At 44.7% G+C, this 27,700-nt stretch overlaps 1 protein-coding gene across 1 annotated transcript in view; it reads left to right on the forward strand.

Moving 5' to 3' along the window:
* LOC126282443 (uncharacterized) overlaps positions 1-14,197 on the forward strand; it is a 148,317-nt gene extending 134,120 nt beyond the window's left edge. The window contains exon 8 of the mRNA XM_049982098.1: positions 13,975-14,197. The gene's annotated coding sequence lies outside the window, so the exon portion shown is untranslated. The remainder of the gene's footprint in view (positions 1-13,974) is intronic.
* The last annotated feature ends 13,503 nt before the right edge of the window (positions 14,198-27,700 follow it).

Below are 27,700 nucleotides of genomic sequence, written 5' to 3' on the forward strand. Positions count from 1 at the left end.
AGGTATGGATAGAGGCAACAGTTCATAAATCCCAAAAGGTTATTCCATATTTTACAATAGATAAATCATTTGGGCAATGAGAAAGTTGTGACATCTTTTTAGAAACTTGCTTCTTCTTAGTTGACAGTTAAGAAATGAGCACTTAATTTAAATGTTCTGTACGTCTCTTGGAGATGATCTGTTTGAAGGAAATTGCAAATCTGTTAGTATGGCTGAAGATATTGAAGCTGCTAAATGTGATTTTGGATGAACATTGATGAAAGGTGAATGAGGTAGCTCACACCACTGGCATATCAGAATACATTTTTAGAAACAGTCCAACTGATTCTCTATGCTGCTTTGTTACTGGAGATGAGAGGTTTTGTAAAATACTACCTACAACATACCCAAGCAAAGTCCAGTCCAAGCCGATTAGAGTTTCAACTATTACAAATAGAGTCTGCCACAATAACACCATAGCCAATATGACACCACTCACAGTGTGCACTCCACTGCACCTATCATCACTGGTTTTGGCCAGCCCTAGGCTGGTTTCTACACTCCTGGAAATTGAAATAAGAACACCGTGAATTCATTGTCTCAGGAAGGGGAAACTTTATTGACACATTCCTGGGGTCAGATACATCACATGATCACACTGACAGAACCACAGGCACATAGACACAGGCAACAGAGCATGCACAATGTCGGCACTAGTACAGTGTATATCCACCTTTCGCAGCAATGCAGGCTGCTATTCTCCCATGGAGACGATCGTAGAGATGCTGGATGTAGTCCTGTGGAACAGCTTGCCATGCCATTTCCACCTGGCGCCTCAGTTGGATCAGCGTTCGTGCTGGACGTGCAGACCGCGTGAGACAACGCTTCATCCAGTCCCAAACATGCTCAATGGGGGACAGATCCGGAGATCTTGCTGGCCAGGGTAGTTGACTTACACCTTCTAGAGCACGTTGGGTGGCACGGGATACATGCGGACGTGCATTGTCCTGTTGGAACAGCAAGTTCCCTTGCTGGTCTAGGAATGGTAGAACGATGGGTTCGATGACGGTTTGGATGTACCGTGCACTATTCAGTGTCCCCTCGACGATCACCAGAGGTGTACGGCCAGTGTAGGAGATCGCTCCCCACACCATGATGCCGGGTGTTGGCCCTGTGTGTCTCGGTCGTATGCTGTCCTGATTGTGGCGCTCACCTGCACGTCGACAAACACGCATACGACCATCATTGGCACGAAGGCAGAAGCGACTCTCATCGCTGAAGATGACACGTCTCCATTCGTCCCTCCATTCACACCTGTCGCGACACCACTGGAGGCGGGCTGCACGATGTTGGGGCGTGAGCGGAAGACGGCCTAACGGTGTGCGGGACCGTAGCCCAGCTTCATGGAGACGGTTTGCAAATGGTCGTCGCCGATACCCCAGGAGCAGTGTCCCTAATTTGCTGGGAAGTGGAGGTGCAATCCCGTACTGCACTGCGTAGGATCCTACGTTCTTGGCGTGCATCCGTGAGTCGCTGCGGTCCGATCCCAGGTCGACGGGCACGTGCACCTTCCGCCGACCACTGGCGACAACATTGATGTACTGTGGAGACCTCACGCCCCACGTGCTGAGCAATTCGGCGGTACGTCTACCCGGCCTCCCGCATGCCCACTATACGCCCTCGCTCAAAGTCCGTCAGCTGCACATACGGTTCACGTCCACGCTGTCGCGGCATGCTACCAGTGTTAAAGACTGCGATGGAGCTCCATATGCCACGGCAAACTGGCTGACACTGACGGCGGCGGTGCACAAATGCTGCGCAGCTAGCGCAATTCGACGGCCAACACCGCGGTTCCTGGTGTGTCCGCTGTGCCGTGCGTGTGATCATTGCTTGTACAGCCCTCTCGCAGTGTCCAGAGCAAGTATGGTGGGTCTGACACACCGGTGTCAATGTGTTATTTTTTCCATTTCCAGGAGTGTTTATTGGAGTCTGGGATGACCCCGTCAGATTTGTGCTTGAGGATTGGTGCACCACAGTGCTCAGTAGTAGTGTAGCACCAGCTGCTCAGTTTCCTTGGTAACGTTGGGTTGCGCCACTACATTCCTTCTCTCGTCCTCCTCCACCCCCTCCACCCTCAAAGCAGTGACCGCTGGGCTACAAGATGAAGCTGGTGCAGATCATTGGGGGAATTGGGACGGGTTGATGTTCATAGGCTTTGCCATGGAAGGCCAAGACAGGACAGTCTCTATGGGCAATGGTTAGATCACCAGGGGACCAGAGGGTCCAGAAAAGTAGGTGGCGACTGACCAGGAGGGTTGAGGTAAAGTTGGTTATGATGACACCACGGAAGACCACAGTATATGGAGGCCATAGTATACAACCCAGTTTCCTGGAAGTCTGAGATCACCTCTCAGATGTAGGTTGGGAAGTGTCCACACTTGGTGCTTACCTGGAAATGAGAAGCCTCAGGGATGGTGTGTACCTGCAATGGGTGCAGCATATTCAAAGGTTGAGTTAGGGCAACCATGAAGCCGCTCCACCGAGCAGTGGCCCTTGATCGGCATGTCCGAGTTCGAGTCTCGGTCGGGCACACAGTTTTAATCTGCCAGGAAGTTTCATGTCCCTATAAGTTTCTAAAAAGCTACAGAGAACATTAGGTGCAGTGTTTGATGTAACTGACTTGTGGAACTGTGTTTTAAGGACGTGGATAAAGCTTTCTGTGTGGCTGTTAAATGCTAGGTGAAATGCCATCATGTGAAAATGTTGAATCCTGTTACAGGTGCAAAAGCATTTGAAATCATAGGAAATAAACACTGTCCTCTCATCACAACATCAGAAACCAACATATGTGGGGTGCCTTCAGGGGCAAAGAGTTTTTTCCAAGGCCTCAATAGTAGCAGCAGTAGTGACTGGGACTTGCAAAATGCAAAATGGAAAATGTGAATAGGACCAACCACATGGAGCTCAAAATAGATCAGCAAACTCTAAATGGATACCCTCCCATTATTCCACAGTGTCAGGGCAGGGAGGAAACAGCTGAGGAGGTGCAGCTCGATGGGCCTGATAGGCGAAAGATTGGCAGAGCAGGTCTGTGATGTCAGAGTCAATATTTGACTAGAATGCACGCTTTTGCACCAAACATTTCATCCAGAACATGCCCCTATGGGCAGCAAACTGGAAGTGAAGTTCTTGTGGTCTCAGAGAATGAGAAACCAGGATGTGGCAGTGGTCCTCATCCAAAACCCATGACAAAATTTATCCATAAAATACTGAAGAAGGGGATGAACAGATCCTGAAAGTTACTGTTTATAATGGTAAAGGTTGTATGCTGTATTTAGCACTAGGTACATTTGTGATGCGGCATCTAAGGGGACTTGAAAATATGCCTCTTTGTGATCAGTTTTACTGAATAGAGTTCCATGGCTTAATTTTACAAGGAGTTCACCTTGTCTCAAGAGAGGACAAGCTTCCACTTCAGCCTATGCAATGATTGTTACTTTGAAATAGCAACAAAGGTGAAGGTGCTATTGCATTTACGCACCGTTACCAGTGGAGTGGCACATTGACCACGGATACTAGGCATTTAACATGTCTTTACCTGTGAACCGATCCAGTCATCTTTGAGGGCATCCATAAGAGGCAAGGGCATCGGGCAAAAATTAAAAGAGATGGGGCAGCTGCCACTTTAAAAGTGTTGTGAGCTCTGAAATCAGTTGTCTTCCCTAGTACAGGTGAGAAAATTTTGGCATATTTATCACAGATAATATTTAAGTCAGCGCAATGCCCTTTTGATTGCATGATTTCATGAACCAAAAATCCTAATGTGTGGAAAGAGTCTATCCCAAAAACAATGTCCATTTCAGAGTTAGCTACTACAAGAAAATTTACTGGATGAGTGTCTTAGTTATAAGTATATGAAACTGAAAGCCTCCGTAGCAAAGGCACATGATAGCATCCATAAGTCCAAAGATTTGTTTCATCTGCTTGCAATGACAGTGACTCTAAACTTAATTAAGTAGATTGGTTTAGTAGTGACAAAGAAGCAAATGCAACTCACAAACACATGACCACAGTTGTGCTTGCATTTGTCTGTGTCTGTGTGTGTGTGTGTGTGTGTGTGTGTGTGTGTGTGTGTGTGTGTGTTTGTGTGTTTGTGTGAGTGTGACAAAGGCCTTGTTGGATGAAAGCTTGTGTTGTGACAGTCCTTTTGTTGTGCCTAACTGCGACTCAGCATCTCCGCTATATGGTGAGTAGCAACTGTTCAGTCTAGTGTAAACTACATGCATTAAGTTTGTTTAAGTCTGAAGAAGTAAGCTTACCAGTCTGCACCTATTGGAGGTACTTTTCATCCAGGACACATCTGAGTTTCCAGGCAACATCAGCCTTCAGATAGCGACAATGTAATCCACACACTTCACTGTGGCAGGATGTGATCTTTATAGACTGAAGCTGTCATGTACTCCTAGGAAAGATATGCAGTGGCACATGCGTTTTTAATGTAATGCTCCCAATACAAGAACACTGATGGAACCAAATCACTTACTTTTGAAAATATGCACCGGGTTAAAACATTCACCAAGGGCATGTAAGAAGAAATACAGGTTAAAAAAAGAGTAGGATTCTCAGTCTAAACATAAGTATGTATGTAATAATGTATGGAGAGTTCTGACTGAGAATAACAAATTATTTAGGAATTAAAGGAGACGACTCACCGAAAGGCAGAAGCACTGCATCATTGAAATACACAAACAGAAGGTACAGAGCTTTGCTAGCTTACGGAATGAAATTCCTTTCTCAAGCCGTAGGAGAACACACACACACACACACACACACACACACACACACACACACACACACACACACACACACCTGTCTAACTACATTGTGCTCAGTCGACTGCCAGCTCCTGCCTGGCGCTCGGTGAGTCTACTGGCGTGGAGGGTGGGGTGGGGTGAGGTGGGGGATGGAAAGAGGCAGAAGGCAGGTTGGGAGAAGCATCTACAGCTCATGGGAGGGGTACAGGTAGAGGGGGCAGGTGGCAGACAGCTTGGCACGCGATTTCACAGACTAGGGCATGAGATGGCAGCACACAACTAGCTGACACATAATGGTCGGAGGGTATTGGAAACGGACGGTGTGAGAGTGTATGTACATGGACACACACACACACACACACACACACACACACACACACACGCACACAGTGTTGGGTGGTTTACCTTAGGTTTATGCTAGGGAGGTTCCGGGAGTGAAGGATATGCTGTAAGAATAGCTCCTGTCTGCACAGCTCTGAAAAGCTGGTGGTGGGGAGGATTCATGGTATGGGCTGTGAAACAGCCATTGAAATCTTGCATGTTGTGCTCTGCTGCATGTTGTGCCACCAGGTGGTCCACCTTGTTTTTGTCAACGGTTTGACAGTGACCATTCATTCTTGTTGACAGCTGCTTGGTTGTCAAAGCAAAGTAGAAAGCTGTGCAGTGATTGCAGCAGAGCTAGTATGTAACATGGTTGCTTTCACAAGTGGCATGACCTCTGATGGTGCAGAATAAGCTTGTGATGGGACTGGAGTAATGGGTGCTGGGTGGATGAATAGGGCAGGTCTTGCATCTGGGTCTTCCACAAGGGAGTGATCCCTGTGGCAGGGGACTGGGGATGGGAGTTTGGATGTTGCAGAAGTTGGGTGGGCAGTGGAACACAACTTCAGGAAGGATCTCAGGTACAATGTCCCTCATTTCAGGGCATGATCATAGATAATCAAAGCCCTGATGAAGGACATGGTTCAGTTGTTCCAGTCCCAGGTGGTATTGGGTGACAAGGGGGGTACTTCTTTGTTTTGGGTTCATGGGATGAATCTGTGGATGAGGTGTGTGTGGGGATATGGCATGGCAGATCTGTTTGTGTGTTAGGTCTGGTGGGTATTGCCTGTCTGCAAAGGCCTTTCTGAGGCCTTCAGAATATTGGGCGAGGGAGTTATCATCACCGAAGATGTATCTGCCATGGATGGCCAGGCTGTATGGGAGGGATTTTTTGGTATGGAGGGGTGGCAGCTGTCAAAGTGCAGGTACTGTTGGTGATTGGTGGGTTTGATGTGGACTGAAGTGTGGATGGAGTCATTTGAGAGGATGATATTGAGATCTAGGAAGGTGGCACAATGGGTGGAGGAGGACCAGGTTAAGTGAATGGGAGAGAAGGTATTGAGATTGTGGAGGATGAGGATACAGTGTCCTGCCCTTGGATCCACATGATAAAGATGTCATCAATAAAGCTGAACCAGACCAGGGGTTTGGGAAGCTAGGAATGTTTCCTCTAGGTGGCGCATGGAGAGGTTGGCATATAAGAGCATCATGTGGGTGTCCATTGCTGTGCCACAAATGTGTTTATATTCCTTCCCTTCAAAGGTAAAGTAGTTAGGATGTACTTGGTTATGTGTATGAGGAATGAAGTGATGGGTTTGGAATATGCAGGGTGTTGGGAGAGGTAGTGTTCAATTGTGGCAAGTCCATAAGCATGAAGGATGTTGGCAAGAAGTGGTTGGTATCTTTAATGCAGAAGGCTAGGTTTTGGGCAATTGGTTACTGATGTTGATCAACAAGGGCCAAGATTCTTTCAGTGGATGCACTGTAACCTGCCACCATGTGGTGCCCACGATTGTTAGGTTTCTGGATCTCTGGGAACATGTAGAACATGGGTGTGCAAGCTGTTGTTGGAGTGAGCAGGGAGATGGATTCAGAGGAGAGATTCTGAAAAGGGCATAAGGATTTCAGCAGGGACTGGATGTTATGTTGGATTGGGTGGGGTCACTTCGGCAGAGCTTGTTGGTGGAGGTTTCAGACAGCTTGTTGAAGCCCTCTGGTTCATCACAACAGTGGTGGAACCTTTGTCTGCTGGAAGGCTGATCAGGTCAGGATCCGTTTTTAGGTTGTGTAGGGCAGAAGTCCTTTCTTCTGCTTAAATAAATTTTGCTGTTCTTAGGGAGGGAGCTTGGGGAAGGATGGTGAGGCTAGGTTGGAAGTTAGGAATTCGTGGAAGATGACCAGGGGATGGTTAGGCAGGAGTGTGGGGAGGGTGGTACAAATTGGGACAGGCAGAGTTTGATGTTAGGAATGGACTGGCTTTAGTTGGAGGGATTGGTGGCAAAGAAGTGATTCCACTGTAGGGAGTGGGAGAAGGAGAATAGGTCTTTCACAAGTGTAACTTTGTTAAATCTGGGAGCAGGGCTAAATGTGAGGCCTTTGGATAGCACTGACACTTCTGTGGGGCTGAGGATTTAGGTGGAAAGATTAACAACATTGTTTTGGGATTGTTTCGGTTCTGGATTTCGTGGAGTGCTGGTATGGATATGGGTTTTGGAGGATGTGATTGGTTGAAAACGTCAGCTAGGCAGGGTCTGGGCAGTACGAGTAGTTGAGGAGGAGGAATACTGGGGTAGCATTGGGGTTGGATAATAGTGCCCCAAGGTGGGAGAAGGATTTCAGCAGGTTGGATAACTAGTGGAGGTGGTAGTTGGAATGTACCTCTAGGTGTTGGAGTGTCAGGATTTCATTTTGGGTGATGAGGTTTAGGTAGCGGGGATTGCATAGCAGCAGTGACACAGTGACGATAAATCAGGCATGATCGAATTTATTTCACATGCACAATGATATATACACATGATCAGATATATCGGCCAAAATACAACCCCCTGCTCCAATACAATTCCTTTCCCTCCTTTCAACAATCAACATTATTCAACACTCCCTGTAACCTCCTGCAAACGTTTACCCGCCACTTTCAGCTTCCTTATAATCTGGATCCAAGACCGGACACCTTATCCCTATTCCTCCTCAATATCAACACCATCTCTCCCACCCACTTCACCTGGTCCTTGTCCATCCATAGTGCCACCTTCCTAGGTCTTGATCTCCTCTCAGATGGCTCCATCCACACCTCAGTCCGCAGCAAACCCACCAATCACCAACAGTAGCTGCACTTTGACAGCTGCCACCCCTTCCACAACAAAAAATCATGCCACACATGGCAGACACATCTGCAGTGATGAGAACTCCCTTGTCCAGTATGCTGAAGGCCTTTGCAGACAGGCAACACACACACACACACACACACACACACACACACACACACACACCCATCCCAAGAACCAACAACAAAGAAGTGCCCCCTTGTCACCCAACACCACCTGGGACTGGAACGACTGAACCACATCCTTCCTCAGCTTTGATTATCTATCATCATGCCCTGAAACGAGGGACATCCTACCAAATATACTTTCATCCCTCCCCCTCCCCACAGTGTTGTTCACCTACCCAACCTCCACAACGTCCTAGTCCATCCCTATGCCACTCCCACCTCCAATCACCTGCCACTAGGATCATACCCTTTTGGAAGACCTGCCTTCCGTCTGTCTCCATACCTCCTCCACAACCAACTCATACCACTACACTCATCGTGTGCCAGGAAAGAGCTGGCAGTGAAACTGAGCAAAATAAAAATATTCTGTGTGTGTGTTTTATAAAAACAAAGATTACAAGACTTACCAAGCGGGAAAGCGCCGGCAGACAGGCACAATGAACAAAACACACAAACACACACACAGAATTACTAGCTTTCACAACCGATGGTTGCTTCTTCAGGAAGGAGAGGGAAAGACGAAAGGATGTGGGTTTTAAGGGAGAGGGTAAGGAGTCATTCCAATCCCGGGAGCGGAAAGACTTCCCTTAGGGGGAAAAAAAAGGACAGGTGTACACTCGCGCACACACACACACACACATATCAATCTGCACATACACAGACACAAGCAGACATATTTAAAGGCAAAGAGTAAGGGCAGAGATGTCAGTCGAGGCGGAAGTACAGAGGCAAAGAAGTTGTTGAAAGACAGGTGAGGTATGAGCGGCGGCAACTTGAAATTAGCGGACGTTGAGGCCTGGCGGATATCGAGAAGAGAAGATATACTGAAGGGCGAGTTCCCATCTCCGGAGTTAGGATAGGTTGGTGTTGGTGGGAAGTATCCAGATAACTCGGACGGTGTAACACTGTGCCAAGATGTGCTGGCCGTGCATCAAGGCATGTTAGCCACAGGGTGATCCTCATTACCAACAAACACTGTCTGCCTGTGTCCATTCATGCGAATGGACAGTTTGTTGCTGGTCATTCCCACATAGAAAGCGTCACAGTGCAGGCAGGTCAGTTGGTAAATCACGTGGGTGCTCTCACACGTGGCTCTCCCTTTGATCGTGTACATCTTCCGGGTTACGGGACTGGAGTAGGTGGTGGTGGGAGGGTGCATAGGACAGGTTTTACACCAGGGGCGGTTGCAAGGGTAGGAGCCAGAGGGTAGGGAAGGTGGTTTGGGGACTTCATAGGGATGAACCAAGAGGTTACGAAGGTTAGGTGGACGGCGGAAAGACACTCTTGGTGGAGTGGGGAGGATTTCATGAAGGATGGATCTCATTTCGGGGCAGGATTTTAGGAAGTCGTATCCCTGCTGGAGAGCCACATTCAAGGTCTGATCCAGTCCCGGGAAGTATTCTGTCACAAGTGGGGCACTTTTGGGGTTCTTCTGTGAGAGGTTCTGGGTTTGAGGGGATGAGGAAGTGGCTCTGGTTATCTGCTTCTGTACCAGGTTGGGAGGGTAGTTGCGGGATGCGAAAGCTGTTTTCAGGTTGTTGGTGTAATGGTCGAGGGATTCAGGACTGGAGCAGATTCGTTTGCCACGAAGGCCTAGGCTGTAGGGAAGGGACCGTTTGATATGGAATGGGTGGCAGCTGTCATAATGGAGGTACTGTTGCTTGTTGGTGGGTTTGATGTGGACGGATGTGTGAAGCTAGCCATTGGACAGATGGAGGTCAACGTGTAGGAAAGTGGCATGGGATTTGGAGTAGGACCAGGTGAATCTGATGGAACCAAAGGAGTTGAGGTTGGAGAGGAAATTCTGGAGTTGTTCTTCACTGTGAGTCCAGATCATGAAGATGTCATCAATAAATCTGTACCAAACTTTGGGTTGGCAGGCTTGGGTAACCAAGAAGGCTTCCTCTAAGCGACCCATAAATAGGTTGGCATACGAGGGGGCCATCCTGGTACCCATGGCTGTTCCCTTTAATTGTTGGTATGTCTGGCCTTCAAAAGTGAAGAAGTTGTGGGTCAGGATGAAGCTGGCTAAGGTGACGAGGAAAGAGGTTTTAGGTAGGGTGGCAGGTGATCGGCGTGAAAGGAAGTTCTCCATTGCAGCGAGGCCCTGGACGTGCGGTATATTCGTGTATAGGGAAGTGGCATCAATGGTTACAAGGATGGTTTCCGGGGGTAACAGACTGGGTACGGATTCCAGGCGTTCGAGAAAGTGGTTGGTGTCTTTGATGAAGGATGGGAGACTGCATGTAATGGGTTGAAGGTGTTGATCTACGTAGGCAGAGATACGTTCTGTGGGGGCTTGGTAACCAGCTACAATGGGGCGGCCAGGATGTTTGAGTTTGTTAATTTTAGGAAGTAGGTAGAAGGTAGGAGTGCGAGTTGTCGGTGGGGTGAGGAGTTTGATGGAGTCAGGTGAAAGGTTTTGTAGGGGGCCTAAGGTTCTGAGGATTCCTTGAAGCTCCGCCTGGACATCAGGAATGGGATTACCTTGGCAAATTTTGTATGTAGAGTTGTCTGAAAGCTGACGCAGTCCCTCAGCCACATACTCCCGACGATATAGTACACGGTCGTGGAACCCTTGTCAGCCGGAAGAATGATGATGGATCGGTCAGCTTTCAGATCACGGATAGCCTGGGCTTCGGCTGTGGTGATGTTGGGAGTAGGATTAGGTTTTTCAAGAAAGATTGAGAGGCAAGGCTGGAAGTGAGAAATTCCTGGAAGGTTTGGAGAGGGTGATTTTGAGGAAGAGGAGGTGGGTCCCGCTGTGATGGAGGACGGAACTGTTGCAGGCAGGGTTCAATTTGGATAGTGTCCTGGGGAGTTGGATCATTAGGAGTGGGATCATGATTATTTTTCTTCGTGGCAAAGTGATATTTCCAGCAGAGACTACGAGTGTAGGACAGTAAATATTTGACAAGGGCAGTTTGGTTGAACCTGGGAGTGGGGCTGAAGGTGAGGCCTTTGGATAGGACAGAGGTTTCGGATTGGGAGAGGGGTTTGGAGGAAAGGTTAACTACTGAATTGGGGTGTTGTGGTTCCAGATTGTGTGTGTGTGTGTGTTTCCTCTACAGCATGAGAAAGGAATTTCATTTCGGAAGCTGGTAAAGCTCTGTACAATTTGTTCGTGTACCTGACAACGATGCAGCCCTTCTGACTTTCAGTGAATCATCTCCTTTATTCCAAAATAATTAATTAATGATTTGTATATAATAGACGGAAACATTCCACATGGGAAAATATCTATAAAAACAAAGATGCTCTTAACTTACCCAACAAGAAAGCGATGGTATGTTGATAGACACAATGAAAAACACACAGATACACACACAAATTTCAAGTTTTCGCAACCCAAGGTCTTCATCAGGAAAGAGGGAAGGAGAGGGAAAGACAAAAGGATGTGGGTTTTACGGGGGACAGGGTAAGGAGTCATTCCAATCCTGGGAGCGGAAAGACTTACCTTAGGGGGGGAAAAGGACAGGTATACACTCGCACACACGCACATATCCATCCGCACATATACAGACACAGGCAGACATATATAAATGCAAATAGGGTTGCGCAGAGATGTCAGTCGAGGCGGAAGTACAGAGGCAAAGATGAATATATTGAAGGGTAAGTTCCCATCTCCGAAGTTCTGATAGGTTGGTGTCAGTGGGAAGTATCCAGATAACCTGGACGGTGTAACACTGTGCCAAGATGTGCTGGCCTTGCACCGAGGCATGTTTAGCCACAGGGTGATCCTTATTACCAACAAACACTGTCTGCTTGTGTCCATTCATGCGAATGGACAGTTTGTTGCTTGTCATTCCCTATGAAATCCCCAAACCACCTTCCCTATCCTCTGGCTCCTACCCTCGTAACTGCCCCCGTGTAAAACCTGTCCCATGCACCCTCCCACCACCACCACCTACTCCAGTCCTGTAACCCGGAAGGTGTACATGATCAAAGGCAGAGCCACATGTGAAAGCACCCACATGATTTACTAACTGACATCCTACACTGTGAAGCCTTCTATGTGGGAATGTCCAACAACAAACTGTCCATTCACATTAACGGACACAGGCAGGCAGTGTTTGTTGGTAATGAGGATCCCCCTGTGGCTAACCATGCCTTGGTGCAAGGCCAGCACATCTTGGCACAGTGTTACACCATCCGGGTTATCTGGAAATTTCCCACTGACACCAACCTATCAGAACTCCGGAGATGGGAACTTACCCCCAGGCCTCAACCTCTGCTAATTTCAAGTTGTCGCCCCTTGCACCTCACCTGTCATTCAACATCATCTTTGCCTCTGTACTTCTGCCTTGACTGACATCTCTGCCCAACCTCTTTGCATTTACATTTGTTACCTGTGTCTGTATATGTGCAGATGGGTGTGTGTGTGTGTGTGTGTGTGTGTGTGTGTGTGTGTGTGTGTGTGTGTGTGGGGGGGGGGGGGGGGGGGGCGCGCGCGCGCGCGCGCGAGTATATACCTATCCTTTTTTCCCCCCTAAGGTAAGTCTTTCCGCTCCCGGGATTGGAATGACTCCTTACCCTCTCCCTTAAAACCCAAATCCTTTCGTCTTTCCTCTCCTTCCCTCTTTCCTGGTGAAGCAACCTTGGGTTGCAAAACCTTGAAATTTGTGTGTGTATTTTTCATTGTATCTATCAAATTACCATCACTTTCTCATTTGGTAAGTTAACAGCATCTTTGTTTTTTTATATATAAAATAATTAATTATGTGTATAGGTAGTTCACCTGTAGATTTTGATGAGTGAGTTTACAAGTGTCAAAATATGTGCCTTAAATTCCCGTATCTTTGTACTATATTGACCTTGGGCTTAATTTTTTTATACCGTCAGTGGATCATAGCCTTCAGTATATGACAAATTTTTATGTGGTATCTCTGCCTGTTCCTGAGAAAAAGGGGTCTTAACAGACAGGCAGATGGACAACAAAGTGATCCTATAAGGGTTCTGTTTTTTACTGATCGGGGTATGGAACCCCAAAAACAGGATTATTCTTAAAGTTAAACTGTGTCCCATCTGTCTATAGGATAGTAGCCCACTTTATTTGGGTCCAGTCACATTGGACAAAGCACCAGATTCAAGAGACACACAGTATCTTTTTTTTAGGGGACTGCATGTGATAGGTCACTAAGTGTACGGAGAAACTTCAAGCCGACAATACATTGTCTGATAGCTGCGTGTGACTCTGAGGCTGCTGCAGGGCAGGCAGGACATCTTAAAGCAAGATTGAAATCCTGGCAATGGACTGTACAATGTACATAAGCTCTGCCATAATGCTACACGTACTTCCTCCCTCCTGCAATCTTCCTCACAGCTATGAAATGGTGCTTAGGGCAACAGTTGACTCTTGGTTCACCAGCCCTTGACTGTTACCAGGCTGTAATCTGTCAATTAATTGACCACATGTAATGTCACATCATGATACAAGTATGTTCACTCTGCGAGCCTGCTTCCATACAACATGAATATAGTGTGCCAAATGCACAAAACATGCAGTCCGAACCACTCTGCTCGAGACCTAAGACCACATGGACTTGGGTACACAAAGCAATCTCCTAGTGGCATGCCACATGTTGTATTCCATATTTTAGACAGTGCAGTATCATATGACAACAATTTTTTGTGGGTCAAATATGGATATGAATGTAGAGTCCCATGCAAGTACATTCCAAGACATAGTGTGGCGTTATCCAGAAAGCTTAGCCGTCATCTGACAGTAATAATGTGTTTACTGTTTGCCTTCAGTACAGACATAATTGCTAATACACAGTCCTCAGAAGTATTGTAAATATATGGTATATATGGCTAAATCTAACTAATCTAAATCTCTGATTTATTGTTCTCCTTCATTTTCTATAGGCTCCATATTAGCTATGCTGTTGCTGACTAGCTACCAGCCAAGTACTACTCTTTGCTGAGCACACGTGAATTGGAAAAGACATTCAGTGAATATGAGAAGTCATTTAAGAATAGATGTCAAATGCAGTGTAACACTATCCCAAGCAGTTGTGTCCAGTTTCTTTGTAACATTTAATATGTACAAACACTGATGTCACCACAAATAAAACTAACTTAAAGCAAATTGTACATAGTTTATTTATTGCATAAAAAGGAGATAGTAGACCATATAACAAAGGTTGTTAGCATTTCATTGTTTTTGACTGTGATGTCAGCTTTGTTCCTTATTGGGTATCCATCAGAAGTGTACATTTTTACAGCTCAGTCACAGTAGGACTTTACTGTGTTGGACTAATGTTTCTTTATTGCATTTCAGTGTGAAATCTGCATTGCAAGTTTGGTCATTAATTTAGTTCTGTTCAAGCAGTCCTTTCCATTCTGAGATATTTACAGTTCACTACTACTTCTGCCCAGCATATTTCTTTCTTTATTTTTTTTTTATTTTTGCTCTTCTACATATTCTACATATTCCACTAGGCCCATGATTACTATAGCAGAAATTGAAATTAAGTGTACTGTACTAATTTGTGATGTGCTGAAAATCAGCAACCAGTTTATGCAACTGGTTGTTGATTCTTTCAATATATAGAACTACAGCAGCTGAAGATGGATAAAATACTAAGCCCTTTCCTTGTATGGAACAGTATTGCACACCTGTTATACATCACAGGAAAGTCTCTGGGTTACACAGCTACTGCTCAAAAGGAACAACAATGTACATAATTATAATACTATGAGAAAAAATGACAGTCATTATTTCATGTTAAGGTTGTCTTTAGCACAAAGAGGTGTGCACAATGCTGCCACCAAAATTTTTGATCACTTACCCCATGATATAAAATGTCTGACAGACAGGAAAGGTAAATTTAAAAACAAACTGAACACATTTCTTGACAATTCCTTTTTACTTTTGTAATGTGTAAAAGGAATAATCATTCCAATTCTGTATTTAAAAAAAAAGAGACTTCCCACATATAAATGGTTAGCATGAAGCTGTACTTTATTTATTTGTCCTCCGATTTATTCTTGTATACGGCATGCACATGATGATGCACAAACCACACATTTGACATTGGACAATTTATAGTATGATATGATGGTCTGATGAGATGATGTGATGAAAATTAATGAAACAATTTTACATACTTACCTTTTACTACAATTTTATTTTAGTTTTGTGTCCCTTTCATGCATATGCAAAACAAGTACTGGTATCTGGCTGACAACTTGTTACAAGGATATTACTCAAGCAGAGCACACAATATGTGAAACTGCAGATGGTATAAACACGAAGCTCTTTTCACATATTTTATGTTAGGGTTTATTTTACTCACAAAAATCATTTCTCCAATCTATTTCATGTTTCTTTTAACACATATGGACCAAAAATTGAAATACTGTATACAAGCAGTGATCAAGCAAGAAGGTTTTCAGATCAGATTCTTATTAAACAAAGTCAAAGACTTACTGTTTTTTATTTCTGATGGAAGACTGTTGTAAAGTTGAATGCCTTGTTTAAGTCGTGGATTTTAACATGGTATTTCATTTCTGTCTTGTACCATGATCAGACATTCACATTTTTTCTGAATTTTGCAATAATACTTTTTTACAAACTTACATATTTATAATATGCAGAGAGGACCAAGAGGTAGAATTAGTGACACTTGTAAGAGAAATCTGCAGCTATCAGTTGACTTTGCCCTGTCCATTACTGCAACAGCTCTCTTTTGGGTGAGGGGAATGAGCTGTGTGTGGTGTCTTTCAGAGTATGATACCATACCACAGTCAAACATACATAGTCACAACACTTACTGCTGTGAATGTTTTACCACCTGACTGTTGGAATGGGATTGGTGCCCCCTAACAGCATGAAAGACAGCTGTAAGATTAATATTAGTTTTTAATTGTTGTTGTGTGTAATTAATGAGATAGTTGTTACATTTTTTCACTCCAGGCATTAGTAAGTTATCAAGACACGAACACTGTGATATAAATGCAAAAACAACTGCATTTCACTGATACAGTGACATAAGTTACAATTTATTCCTGAAGAAATACTTTTGAATATGTGTATAACTGCAGCCTTCTCCACTGAAAGCAAGAGGTCATAAACACACATTTCACGGATGAGCAGCACATATTTCTGTTGTTGTCTGTTCTTATTATGATAGGCACTTTCCTCAGGACACAACAGTTTTGAATGGAATCTAATGATTCATCCATTCTTAAACTTCACTCAACGTTCTAATACACAAATATTTTTGTAAATGTAATTACTTTTGCTTCAAAAGTGACTCTGCTAATAATTTTTGCCATTTGTGGCAAAAATTGTGGAATTCATTTCTTCTGTGTTGGGAAACAATTTAATTGCTTTTGAATTTTTATATTAACATCTGTTTAGTTTTCCCTTCAGCTGTAGTTGTGATGGCTTATTTGGTACATTAAATAATTTAGGCATTGCACCACATACAAGTTTCCCACATTCCGCATTCACATTTATTAGTCTGGAAGTATAGTGAAAAAAACTTCTATTTACTAAATATACAGCATCTTTCTGCAAAAGGTCAGGTCTTCTGCTGCTTACTAACTTTTTTAGTAATGCTTTTGTTTTTAGATATATTTTTCCCACGTGGAATGTTTCCCTCTATTATATTCATATCATTAATGTGAACCCAACAATTATGTTTGTTATTGTTCCTGTTGCATTATGAAATCTTTTCTGTCGTCTTATTTTCTCTTTCTGTGTTTGCCAGTAGTTTCACTTTGTATTCACCTTCTCCTTTTTACCGTAATCTGCTATACAATTTTATCCCGCCTATATATACTCAATAATACGTAACCCACTTCCAAACCATAACCAAAAAATTTTTTACGCTTTCAACACTACCGCAACTATAAAATCAACCGTTTCTAGTTCACTAACAGTTGCTTTCACCTATTAAACAACCTTTTCGGCTAGTTCTAATAACTTTCGCTTTATTTCCATTTTTCCCACGTCACTGATCATTTTTAGCCACTTCCCACAGGTTTTAACGTCATCATTTCTTCGTCAGACAATTGTTATCCTCATTTTCTTAATCTGACACCACAAAACCACTCCTTTTAATACATTTACACATAGTTTTTTTCGAAATTTTCCCTAATTTCTCTATCCTTTAATGTGTTTTATATACATAAATATACATAAATGACCTGGTGGATGACATCGGAAGTTCACTGAGGCTTTTTGCAGATGATGCTGTGGTGTATCGAGAGGTTGTCTAACAATGAAAAATTGTACTGAAATGCAGGAGGATCTGCAGCGAATTGACACATTGTGCAGGGAATGGCAATTGAATCTCAATGTAGACAAGTGTAATGTACTGCGAATACATAGAAAGATAGATCCCTTATCATTTAGCTACAAAATAGCAGGTCAGCAACTGGAAGCAGTTAATTCCATAAATTATCTGGGAGTACGCATTCGGAGTGATTTAAAATCGAATGATCATATTAAGTTGATCGTCGGTAAAGCAGATGCCAGACAGAGATTCATTGGAAGAATCCTAAGGAAATGCAATCCGAAAACAAAGGAAGTAGGTTACAGTACGCTTGTTCGCTCACTGCTTGAATACTGCTCAGCAGTGTGGGATCCGTACCAGATAGGGTTGATAGAAGAGATAGAGAAGATCCAACGGAGAGCAGCATGCTTCGTTACAGGATCATTTAGTAATCGCGAAAGCGTTACAGAGATAATAGATAAACTCCAGTGGAACACTCTGCAGGAGAGATGCTCAGTAGCTCGGTACGGGCTTTTGTTAAAGTTTCGAGAACATACCTTCACCGAAGAGTCAAGCAGTATATTGCTCCCTCCTATGTATATCTCGCGAAGAGACCATGAGGATAAAATCAGAGAGATTAGAGCCCACACAGAAGCATACCGACAATCCTTCTTTCCACAAACAATACGAGACTGGAATAGAAGGGAGAACCGATAGAGGTACTCAGGGTACCCTCCGCCACACACCGTCAGGTGGCTTGGGGAGTATGGATGTAGAAGTAGATGTTTTGACGGTAACACAACCACCTAACCTTTATGCACATCGTTGTCTACCAACCCAAGTTCACCACAGGATCAACATAGCCCAGCTTTAACCAACACTTTTTCGCCTTTTTTCACACCAGATCTCCAGTTGCTTTTTAGTTCACCTTTATCTCTCCCCATATATTTTTATTTTCATTTTCATTTCAGCCTCGTTTTCCACCTTCTAATACCATGTCACCGTCACAACACCCCCACAACGACCCCATTAAGTTTTATTTACATTCCCTCCGTAAACATGCCTTTGCCCTAGCCAGATTACACTCTCATATTTTATTTTCTCAGGCTTGTCTGACATTTGGTATTATCCCCAAAGGCCTCGCACTTAAAATTCCCATCTCTGGCTGCAACCCTTCTTTTCATCACTCCCTATACCAGTTCCAAATTGAACAATCCATTGCCCTCTCCCACCTAATCCTTCACCTACACATAAACTCGGCCAATGAACACACCCGTCAACTCCTATCCTTAATAAAAGTCCTCAATCTTTCCTCTCCTACATCCACACCGGCTGTTCAGAGCATCCTCCTACAGGCTAACCGCAAATTAGAACAGCATGCCACCCTCCACCTCAAAAAACTATCCAATCTCCTGGTTTCCCACCTCCGGAAAGGCAACTCACTCACCCTTCACAACCTTTCCAACAAACCTCAACCTCCTCTCATTTCACACAAACCCAGTCTCTCCCATCTACTCAATCTCCCACTTGCAGCTCCACTCCCTCCAAAACCTCAAAATTCCAATCAACACAATCTGGAACCACAAAACCCTAATTCAGTGGTTAACCTTTCCTCCAAACCTCTCTCCCAATCCGAAACCTCTGTCCTATCCAAAGGCCTCACCTTCAGCCCCACTCCCAGATTCAACCAAACAGCCCTCGTCAAAGATTTACTGTCTCATACTCTCTGCTGGAAATATCACTTTGCCACGAAGAGAAATGATCCTAATCCTACTCCTAATGATCCGACTCCCCAAGACACTATCCAAATTGAACCCTGCCTGGAACAGTTCCGTCCTCCATCACAGCGGGACCCACCTCCTCTTCCTCAAAATCACCCTCTCCAAACCTTCCAGGAATTTCTGACTTCCAGCCTTGCCTCTCAATCCTTCTTAAAAAACCTTAATCCTACTCCCAAGATCACCATTGCTGAAGCCCAAGCTATCCGTGATCTGAAGGCTGACTGATCCGTCGTCATTCTTCCGGCAGAATAGGGTTCCACGACCGTGGTACTTGATCGTCGGGAGTATGTGGCTGAGGGACTGCGTCAGTTTTCAGACAACACCACATACAAAGTTTGCCAAGGTAATCCCATTCCTGATGTCCAGGCGGAGCTTCAAGGAATCCTCAGAACCTTAGGCCCCCTACAAAACCTTTCACCTGACTCCATCAACCTACTGACCCCACCGACACCCAGTATCCCTACCTTCTACCTGTGGGGAGGGCTATGCGAGAGGCTTTCAATGAATTCGAAAGTAAAGTTCTATTTACTGACTTGGCAGAAAATCCTAAGAAATTTTGGTCCTATGTCAAAGCGGTAGGTGGATCAAAACAAAATGTCCAGACACTCTGTGACCAAAATGGTACTGAAACAGAGGATGACAGACTGAAGGCCGAAATACTAAATGTCTTCTTCCAAAGCTGTTTCACAGAGGAAGACTGCACTGTGCTTCCTTCTCTAGATTGTCGCACAGTTGACAAAATGATAGATATTGAAATAGACGACAGCGGGATAGAGAAACAATTAAAATCGCTCAATAGAGGAAAGGCCACTGGTCCTGATGGGATACCAGTTCGATTTTACACAGAGTACGCGAAAAAACTTGCCCCCCTTCTTGCAGCGGTGTACCGTAGGTCTCTAGAAGAGCGAAGCGTTCCAAAGGATTGGAAAAGGGCACAGGTCATCCCCGTTTTCAAGAAGGGACGTCAAACAGATGTCCAGAACTATAGACCTATATCACTAACGTCGATCAGTTGTAGAATTTTGGAACACGTATTATGTTCGAGTATAATGTCTTTTCTGGAGACTAGAAACCTACTCTGTAGGAATCAGCATGGGTTTCGAAAAAGACGGTCGCGTGAAACCCAGCTCGCGCTATTCGTCCAAGAGACTCGGAGGGCCTTAGACACGGGTTCACAGGTAGATGCTGTGTTTCTTGACCTCCGCAAGGCGTTTGACACAGTTCCCCACAGTCGTTTAATGAACAAAGTAAGAGCATATGGACTATCAGATCAATTGTTTGATTGGATTGAGGAGTTCCTAGATAACAGAACGCAGCATGTCATTCTCAATGGAGAGAAGTCTTCCGAAGTAAGAGTGATTTCAGGGGTGCCGCAGGGGAGTGTCATAGGACCGTTGCTATTCACAATATACATAAATGATCTGGTGGATGACATCGGAAGTTCACTGAGGCTTTTTGCAGATGATGCTGTGGTGTATCGAGAAGTTGCAACAATGGAAAATTGTACTGAAATGCAGGAGGATCTGCAGCGAATTGACGCATGGTGCACGGTATGGCAATTGAATCTCAATGTAGACAAGTGTAATGTGCTGCGAATACATAGAAAGATAGGTCCCTTATCATTTAGCTACAAAATAGCAGGTCAGCAACTGGAAGCAGTTAATTCCATAAATTATCTGGGAGTATGCATTAGGAGTGATTTAAAATCGAATGATCATATTAAGTTGATCGTCGGTAAAGCAGATGCCTGACTGAGATTCATTGGAAGAATCCTAAGGAAATGCAATCCGAAAACAAAGGAAGTAGGTTACAGTACGCTTGTTCGCCCACTGCTTGAATACTGCTCAGCAGTGTGGGATCCGCACCAGATGGGGTTGATAGAAGAGATAGATAAGATCCAACGGAGAGCAGTGCGCTTCGTTACAGTATCATATAGTAATCGCAAAAGCGTTACAGAGATGATAGATAAACTCCAGTGGAAGACTCTGCAGGAGAGACGCTCAGTAGCTCGGTACGGGCCTTTGTTAAAGTTTCGAGAACATACCTTCACCGAAGAGTCAAGCAGTATAGTGCTCCCTCCTACGTATATCTCGCGAAGAGACCATGAGGATAAAATCAGAGAGATTAGAACCCACACAGAGGCATACCGACAATCCTTCTTTCCAAGTGCAATACGAGACTGGAATAGAAGGGAGAACCGATAGAGGTACTCAGGGTACCCTCCGCCACACACCGTCAGGTGGCTTGAGGAGTATGGATGTAGATGTAGATGTAGATGTAGAATTCACAAACCCAATCATCCCGGCCGCCCCATTGTAGCTGGTTACCAAGCCCCCACACAACGTACTGCTGCCTACGTAGATCAACACCTTCAACCCATTACATGCAGTCTCCCATCCTTCATCAAGGACACCAACCACTTTCTCGAACGCCTGGAATCCTTACCCAATCTGTTACCCCCCGAAACCATCCTTGTTACCATTGATGCCACTTCCTTATACACAAATATTCCGCACGTCCAGGGCCTCGCTGCGATGGAGCACTTCCTTTCACGCCATCATCTGCCACCCCACCTAAAACCTCTTTCCTCATTACCTTAGCCAGTTTCATCCTGACCCACAATTTCTTCACTTTTGAAGGCCAGACATACCAACAATTAAAGGGAACAGCCATGGGTACCAGGATGGCCCCCTCGTACGCCAACCTATTCATGGGTCGCTTAGATGAAGCCTTCTTGGTTACCCAGCCCTGCCAACCCAAAGTTTGGTGCAGATTTATTGATGACATCTTCATGATCTGGACTCACAGTGAAGATCTCCAGAATTTCCTCTCCAACCTCAACTCCTTTGGTTCCACCAGATTCACCTGGTCCTTCTCCAAAACCCATGCCACTTTCCTTGACGTTGACCTCCATCTGTCCAATGGCCAGCTTCACACGTCCGTCCACATCAAACCCACCAACAAGCAACAGTACCTCCATTATGACAGCTGCCACCCATTCCATTCATAGGGATGAACTAAGAGGTTACAAAGGTTAGGTGAACGGTGGAAAGACACTCTTGGTGGAGTGGGGAGGATTTCATGAAGGATGGATCTCATTTTAGGGCAGGATTTGAGGGTGTTGTATCCCTGCTGCAGAGCCACATTCGGAGTCTGATCCAGTCCCGGAAAGTATCCTGTCACAAGTGGGGCACTTTTGTGGTTCTTCTGTGGGAGGTTCTGGGTTTGAGGGGATGAGGAAGTGGCTCTGGTTATTTGCTTCTGTAGCAGGTCGGGAGGGTAGTTGCGGGATGCGAAAGCTGTTTTCAGGTTCTTGGTGTAATGGTTCAGGGATTCAGGACTGGAGCAGATTCGTTTGGCACGGAGGCCTAGGCTGTAGGAAAGGGACCGTGTGAAGCTGGTAACCAGCTACAATGGGGCGGCCGGGATGATTGGGTTTGTGAATTTTAGGTAGAAGGTAGGGATACTGGGTGTCGGTGGGGTCAGTAGGTTGATGGAGTCAGGTGAAAGGTTTTGTAGGGGGCCTAAGGTTCTGAGGATTCCTTGAAGCTCCGCCTGGACATCAGGAATGGGATTACCTTGGCAAACTTTGTATGTGGTGTTGTCTGAAAACTGACGCAGTCCCTCAGCCACATACTCCCGACGATCAAGTACCACGGTCGTGGAACCCTATTCTGCCGGAAGAATGACGACGGATCAGTCAGCCTTCAGATCACGGATAGCTTGGGCTTCAGCAATGGTGATCTTGGGAGTAGGATTAAGGTTTTTTAAGAAGGATTGAGAGGCAAGGCTGGAAGTCAGAAATTCCTGGAAGGTTTGGAGAGGGTGATTTTGAGGAAGAGGAGGTGGGTCCCGCTGTGATGGAGGACGGAACTGTTCCAGGCAGGGTTCAATTTGGATAGTGTCTTGGGGAGTCGGATCATTAGGAGTAGGATTAGGATCATTTCTCTTCGTGGCAAAGTGATATTTCCAGCAGAGAGTATGAGACAGTAAATCTTTGACGAGGGCTGTTTGGTTGAATCTGGGAGTGGGGCTGAAGGTGAGGCCTTTGGATAGGACAGAGGTTTCGGATTGGGAGAGAGGTTTGGAGGAAAGGTTAACCACTGAATTAGGGTTTTGTGGTTCCAGATTGTGTTGATTGGAATTTTGAGGTTTTGGAGGGAGTGGAGCTGCAAGTGGGAGATTGAGTAGATGGGAGAGACTGGGTTTGTGTGCAATGAGAGGAGGTTGAGGTTTGTTGGAAAGGTTGTGAAGGGTGAGTGAGTTGCCTTTCCGGAGGTGGGAAACCAGGAGATTGGATAGTTTTTTGAGGTGGAGGGTGGCATGCTGTTCTAATTTGCGGTTGGCCTGTAGGAGGATGCTCTGAACAGCCGGTGTGGATGTAGGAGAGGAAAGATTGAGGACTTTTATTAAGGATAGGAGTTGACGGGTGTGTTCACTGGCTGAGTTTATGTGTAGGTGAAGGATTAGGTGGGTGAGGGCAATGGATTGTTCAGTTTGGAACTCTTTGTCTTTACAAATGTCTGCTTGTGTCTGTGTATGTGCTCCCTTAAAACCCACATTCTTTCATCTTTCCCGGTCTTTTCCTCTTTCCTGAAGAACCAACCGCTGGTTGCAAAAGCTTGAATTTTGTGTGTATGTTTGTGTATCTATCTACCTGCCAGTGCTTTTGTTTGGTAAGTCACATCAACTTTGTTTATATATAGCAGGGGCTGTTGCACTCTCGGTTCAAAAGAGACTGTACAAATGATGACAGATTTGTGCATCTGTTAAAAGATCTATGAGCAAAGCAAACAACTACTACCTCCATCATACCTTGGCAAAAGATCTAGCAGAGAAACCAAAAAATTCTAGTCGTATGTAAAAAACACAAAGTGGGTCAATGGCTTTCATCCAGTCACTTGTTGACCAGTCATGTGTGCCAGCTGAAGCTAGCAAAATGAAAGCCAAAGTTCTAAAATTTTTAAATTTCATGTTCAAGAAATTTTTTACGCAGGAGAATCATACAGCCATACCATCATTTGATCATTGAACAGACTCCCACTTGGATGACATAGTGATAAGCATCCGTGGTGCAGAGAAACAACTAAACGAGTTGTAACCAAATAAGTCAGCAGGTCTAGACGGATAACCAGTTTTTTTGAAGAGCACTGTACAGCAATGGCCCTTTACTTTACTTCCATTTGTTGTGAATCTCTCACCCATAGCAAAGTCCCGAACAACTGGCAAAAAGTGTAGGTGACTTGTGTATAAGATGGGAAAAAGAATGGACTCACAAAATTACAGACTCTTATCCCTAACACCAGTTTGCTGCAGAATCCTTGAACATATTCTCAGTTTGAATATAATATTTTCTTGAGAGTTAGAAGCTTACATCCACGAATCAACATGGTTTTTGAGAGCACGGCTGGTGCAAAACTCAGCTTGCCCTTTTTTCACATGATATATACTGGGAACTACGAATTAAGGCAACTGGCAGATTCCGTATTTCTAGATTTCCAGACTGACACGGTGCCGCACTGCAGGCTGTTATAGAAGACATGAGCATACGGAATTGGTTCACAGATGCGAGAGTGGCTCGAAGACTTCTTAAGCTACAGAAAGCAGTACATTGTTCTCAATGGAGAATGTTCATCAGAGACAAGGGTATCGTCAGGAGTGACCCAGGAAGTGCGATAGGGCCATTTTTCTCTAGGTACACAAATGATTCGGCAGACACAGTGCGCAGCAGTCTGCGGTTGTTTTCTGACGACACTGTGGTGTACAGTAAGGTGTCAAAGTTGAGTAACTGTAGAAAGATACAAGGTGATTTGGACGAAATTTCTAGTTGTGTGATTTACATTAGCTAGTCCTAAATGTAGAAAAATGTAAGTTAATGTGCATGAGTTGGAGAAACAAATCTGTAATGTTCGGATATAGCATTAGTAATGTCCTGCTTGACACAGTAACATTGTTTTAATATCTAGGTGTAATGTAGCAAAGTGATATGAAATGGAACGAGCATGTGAGGACTGTGGTAGGAAAGGGGAATGATCGACTTCAGTTTATTGGGAGAATTCTAGGAAAGTGTGGTTCATCTGTAAAGAAGATTGAATGTAGGACACTAGTGCAACATATTCGTGAGTACTGATCGAGTGTTTGGGATCTGTGATATGTTGGATTAAAAGAAAACATCAAAACAATTCAGAGGTGAGCTAGATCTGTTGCTGGTAGGTCTGAATAACATGCACGTGTTATGGAGATGCTTCGAGAACTCAAATGGGAATCCATGGAGGAAAAGCAACATTCATTTTGAGAAGCACAATTGGGAAAATTTAGAGGACCAGCTCCTGAAGCGGACTGCAGAATGTTTCTGCTGCCTCCATCATACATTATACATAAGGACAATAAAGATAAGATATGAAAAATTAGGGTTCATACAGAGGCAGAGAGAGACGGTAATTTTTTTCCTTGTTCTGTATGCAAGTAGAATGGGAAAGGAAATTATTAGTAGTTGTACAGTGTACCCTCTGCCATCTTCTGTATGGTGGATTGTGGAGTATTGATGCAGATGTAGATATCTCCATGATCTGGACTCAGGGCCAAGACATCCTATTTTAAATCCTTCACAACCTCAGCACCTTCTCTCCCATTTGCTTTACCTACTTCACCTCAACCCGGCATACCACCTCCCTAGACATTGACCCCCTACTCTCTGATGGATCCATCCACATATCTGTTCACATTAAACCCATTAACTACCAAGGGGACCTGCATTTTGATATCTGCCTTCTGTTCTGCACCAAAAAATCCATCCCTCCCATACAGCCTGGGCCCTGGGGACAGCCTATCTGCAGTGACAAGAACTTGCTTTCCCAGTATGCTGAAAGTTTCACCGTGGAAGTCTCACTGAGGCCTTCACAGACAGGCACTATCACACAGATCTAATTTGCAAACAGATTTCCTATGCCATTTTCCCACACACCCACAATCATACTACCACCCTACAGAGCCAGTTACAAAAGAGTGTCCCCTTTGTCACCAAATACCAACCCAGACTAGAACAGCTGAATGTCTTTGATTATCGACCATCATGCCCTGAAATGAGGGGCATCCTACCCAGGATTCTTCCCATCACCCCTAAAATGGTGTTCTGTTGCCCACCCAACCTACATACTAGTCCATCCCTATGCCACTTCCACTTCCAACCCCTACCCCTTGCCACAGGGATGTTTTCCCTGTGGAAGACCTAGGTGCAAGACTGCCCAATCCACCCACCCACTTCCTATCCCATTATTGTCACCGGCTATCCTTACCCCATCAAAGGCAGAGCCACCTTTGCAAGTAGTGATTTCATATAACAGCCTTGCTGATACCATTGCACAGCTTTTTGTGTGGGTATGACTACTAACCAACTGTCCACGAGGATGAATAGCCACTGCCAAACTACGTCCAGGAACAAAGTAGACCACCCTGTGGCACAAGATGCAGATGAATAACACTGGCTTGATTTCAATGGCTGCTTCACAACCTGGGCCATCTGGATCCTCAACACCATTAGTTTTTCTGGATTGTGCAAATGGGAGCTATCCTTACGATTCATTCTCTGCCCCCACAATTATCCTGCCCTCAACCTACGGTAACCTACTGTCCCCCCATCCTCCAACCAACAGTTTGCCCCCCTCCTCTCATCTCCTACCTCTTCATGGTCCCCTCACCCTCACCGAGGGCCACCCTCTTTTTGCAACCCCCCCCCCCCCCATAATTTCCCCTTAACTGCTCCTCTCCATTTTTGCTCACTGTCCCTCCCCTCCCACCTCAATACGCTGTGCTTGGCAATCCAATCTCATTAGGTCACCATTTAGACCCATGAGACAGTGCTCTTCTCTCGCCCCACCCATGCCCTACTATCCCTCCCCCTTTCCTGCCCCACTCCAAATCAGTGTTCACGTGACAAGTCCCATTGTGGTCAGGGCAGCTGGTGGTAGTGGCTATGTGTGCATACCGTGCTTTGTGTGTGTGTGTGTGTGTGTGTGTGTGTGTGTGTGTGTGTGTGTGTGTGTATGTTATTTCTTTGCTGAAGAAGGTGAAAGCTATAATGTGTAATATTCTTTTCATTGCACTTGGCTGCAACTCAACGAGTCATCTTTACAGTATGTAGCAATCTATCCTTTTCCTAATATTGTTGAATGTAAAATGATCCATTCCACAATATTATGATTGATCATACAAATGATCCATGGAACATGATACTATCTAATTAACCATAATAATTTAGCTCAGAGGCTTACAGTGCCTTGTGTCCTTAGCCCTAACATGCTTTTTCCTCAGCAGCGTCTTTAGTCAATTCTTTCTGATTATTATACAAATGTTGTGAAATAAATTTAATACTTCCTGAAATGTGACTGATAATGAAGTGGTAAATGAATCATAAACTCAGTTGCACTCAAACCACCTTGTTTTAATCCAGAACTTTTGTGCTCCCTTTTGAATTCATTAAACAATTCTGTATGACCCAGTATGAAGAAATATGCACCAGTACTATGGCTTTAAGAAACAAAAATATTTGGATATGTTTGAGATTATATTTTTCCCTTTTGATTGGAC

The sequence above is a fragment of the Schistocerca gregaria genome, chromosome 7, assembly GCF_023897955.1.
Source record: "Schistocerca gregaria isolate iqSchGreg1 chromosome 7, iqSchGreg1.2, whole genome shotgun sequence".
NCBI lineage: Eukaryota > Metazoa > Arthropoda > Insecta > Orthoptera > Acrididae > Schistocerca > Schistocerca gregaria.